This window comes from Piliocolobus tephrosceles, chromosome 3 (assembly GCF_002776525.5).
Source record: "Piliocolobus tephrosceles isolate RC106 chromosome 3, ASM277652v3, whole genome shotgun sequence".
NCBI lineage: Eukaryota > Metazoa > Chordata > Mammalia > Primates > Cercopithecidae > Piliocolobus > Piliocolobus tephrosceles.
This window is the reverse complement of record NC_045436.1, coordinates 158,533,076-158,536,954: the sequence shown is the minus strand read 5'-3', so window position 1 is coordinate 158,536,954 and position 3,879 is coordinate 158,533,076.

Here is a 3,879-nt window from a genome sequence, read left to right as displayed (position 1 = left end):
AAATTATTTTTAAATCTTTTTGGTGGAATTTGCCATTATAATTAGTCTCTTTATAATACGACTCATAATCCCTGTTATATCACGGCAGTGAAATGAGGATAATTGAAATAATTAGCTGTATGATTCAGCTACAGTGTCATGATGGCCTGGGTAATCTGGAGTGCTTAGAATTTGAGGTCTAGCCCGGGCCAGTGCCTCACACCTGTAATCCCAGCACTTTGGCAGGCTGAGGCCAGTGGATCACAAGGTCAGGAGTTCGAGACCAGCCTGGCCCACATAGTGAAACCCCGTCTTTACTAAAAATGCACAAATTAGCTGGGTGTGGTGGCATGTACCTGTAGTCCCAGCTACTTGGGAGGCTGAGGCAGGAGAATCGCTTGAACCCGGGAGGCAGAGGTTGCAGTGAGCTGAGACCATGCCATTGCACTCCAGCCTGGGTCACAGAGTGAGACTCCGTCTCAAAAAAAAAAAAAAAAAATATTTAAGGTATAAGTATTCTGAACATCTCCCCTCTACCTACTTGTATCTACTTTTCGGGGATCAGTGAGTACAACTAACACTTCCTTTTAAAGATATTCCCCAACTCTTACACTCTTCTCCCAGCATAAACTGCAAGATTCCAGTATATTTGGGCTTATGACCATGATAGCTTGCTCTATAGTTTAGAAAGTGCTTGTTATATACGTTATGTCATTCTAATTTAGATAACTGTGAGGTGGATTCTGCACTGGTATTATCCTCATTTTAGATGAGGAAAACCAAGGTCCAAGAAAGGTATTTGACTTGTTTGCTTGAAGTTTTGCTTATAGGCAATTGTTAGTCCAGGAGTCAGGCTCATGCTTTCTTATTCTAACTCTAGTGCTTTAAGAGATCTGGCCTCTTCAGGCAATTTGTTCCTAGGTGACTTTGTTTGGCAATGTTTCTACTACAATGTAGAGAAGAAGCTGTTGTTCCTAGAGCCATATGTGTGGGGCTAAATTTTAGTGTGTCACATCCTAGCTGTGTGACTGTGGGCAAGTTAGTTAATCACCATGTGCTGTAGAGTTTTTGTTTATGTAATGGGAATAAGAATATGACCAACCTTATAGTATTTGGGGTGGATTAACTGATATATGTAACATGCTTACTAGGTGTTGGTTCCCAATATTATTATTATCATTATTATTCTGCTCTATTTTAACAATCTAAGTCTTGAAAACTCAAGACAAAATCTATTCAACTTTTATGTTGCAAATTCCAAATCAGACCCCATGAGGAATTCCAGGTTCTCTAGGTTCCAGTGTTCTCTCATGAAAGAAGAACTGCTAGAGAGATTCCAGTTCCTGTAGGATGTCAGTTAATTGGAACTCAATGACCCAAAGTTCTAAATTAACTAAAATTTCTTTCTTTCTTTTTTTTTTTTTGGAGAACCAAAAAACGTGAGGCAGTTGATACTCATTCATTCAGTTATTATTTAATGAACACTTGCTTTGTGGAACATATTCTGTTATGTACTGTGAGGGTCACAAAAGCGAACCAGACGCTTAGTCTGTCCTCATGCTGTTTGCAATTTAGTAGCAAGGATAGGACATGTACATGTAAGCTTAATAGAATGCATAGATAAAAGATAAAGGAGGGGATGTGAATTTTTTTTTCAAATTTCAGGTAATTGGAATTTAGTGAGAATTACTTTTTTCAATCAAGGTAGATCACAGGCTTGGTGGAATTGGGGTTCTGTCTTCTACTGTCCTGTACAATAAAACCAATGTTAGGAATGCTATCTCTGAGGGTCTGCAGGAACCTCACTTATTATAGCCAAACTCATTTATGATTTACTAGACCGATATAGAAAAGATTTTTGAACAAACAAATGAAACATATATTAAACGAAATACTGAAAAGATATTTATTTACACACCACCCAAAAATCACACCACCAGAATATTCTAATCCTATTAGCTATGCACCTCCTCGACCTCACTAGAGGCCAAACACATGTTTGGTGGCTTCAGAAGTTCTCAGTATTCTGAATATAATAGATGTTATGCAATGCACTGAGTGTATCCTGGAGATTTTCAAGGGTGAGGTTGCAAAATACACTGCTGTTTGATTACACAGATTGTTTTTGTAAAAAGAGAGAGAGAGTTTTGATTAGACAGATTTTTTTAAAGAGAGAGAAAGAAAATAGAAATAACAAATAAGAATAGCTATCTTTAAAATCCTTGTTACATCATTACAATAATTCGAAAAGGTGAGGCAATGTTACCATCCCATTTTATAGCTTAAAAATCTGAAGCACATGAAAATCAGGTAATATTCCATATGTCACACAGTTAATGTGTATTGGGGCCAGGATTCTAGCTAATTCTAGTGGTATTCAGAGCAAGCTTGCTTAAAAGTATATTATACTCGTAATAGCACAGTACAAAAACTAGCAAAGAAAATGAACAGCCAATTCACAGGTGAAAAAATATATGAACAATAAACATATGAGAGAATATTCAGTTTTTTTTTTATTAATCAGAGAAGCACAACAGTTTTTTTAAAGGTACTAGTGTTAGACTTAAGTGCCATATACTATCTGTAGCAGCTATTCAATTCTGTTGTTGAAACAAGAAAGCAGCCATAGAAAATACATTAAAAATGAATGTAGCTGAGTGCCAGTAAAACTTTATTTACAAAAACAGGTGGCAAGCCAGTTTTGACCAGCAGGCTGTGTAGTCTTCTGACCTCTGCATTATGAGATTTTATGAATACAATATAAATATTAAAAAGAACGAATATGTGGGAATGTAAGAATATTCTAGATATGGTATTAAGGGAAAAGATGCAAGTTTCAGGGTAATGTGTATGGTACACCTCAATTGTAAAGAGCTGTATGGCAAAATATACGTGGCAGTTGTATATTGCAGCCTGCATATGTATGTTGAAAATATCTACATAAGTTGGTAAGTGCTGGCATGGACAAAGCGCAAAATGATACCCATTAAATGACTAACTTGGGATTTTTCAGGGGGCAATTGGAATTGGTCAGGTAGAGACTATTGACATTTTCTACACATGCTCTGATTTGTTTGTCTGTATAAACCATCACAAATTATTATTACGGTTTTTTAAAAAATCAAATGGTATATCATAACAATAAGAAAAAAGAAGAAAGAAGGCAAGGAATGAAGAGCGGAAGAAAGAAGAATGGAGAAAGAAAGAAGGAAGAAAGGAGGGCAGGACTCTTCTCAGTTGATTTTAAGATTTCCAACTGGAGGAACACTCTGTGGATGGAGTGCCACATGTGCTACAGGCAGATTGTTTTCACAGATGAGAGTCAGATCAGGATATGGATAGCCTAACAGAGTATAAGCCCTCTGTAAATAGTTGGTGAATGAATAACTTCATAAAGGTATATTCCTGAAAAAAGAGAAAACATAGATGACTTTATAAATATTTTTGTTGTTTTTCCCCTAATTTTTATATGAAGGAAGGCAGCTTAGCATCGTGGATAAGTCTATGTTTGAGTTCTTATTCTGTCCCTTACTGGCTGTGTAATAATGAAGTTTCTTAACTTCCCTTGGCCGCAGCTTCTTCATCTAGTCAGTGGGTACCATAAGAATACTTACCACATAAGTACTGTTGTGAGGACCAAATGAGATGACATATGTAAAATGCTTAGAACAAGGCTTATATTGAAAATGTTGAACCAAGTAAAATTGATATTGGACACTGTTTATAAAAACAGCCAGTTAGGCTGGGCGTGGTGGCTCACATCTGTAATCCCAACACTTTGAGAGGTTGAGGTGGCCCGATTACCTGAGATCAGGAGTTTGAGACCAGCCTGACCACCATGATGAAACCCTGTCTCTATCAAAAATACAAAAATTAGCCAGCCGTGGTGGCACGTGCCTG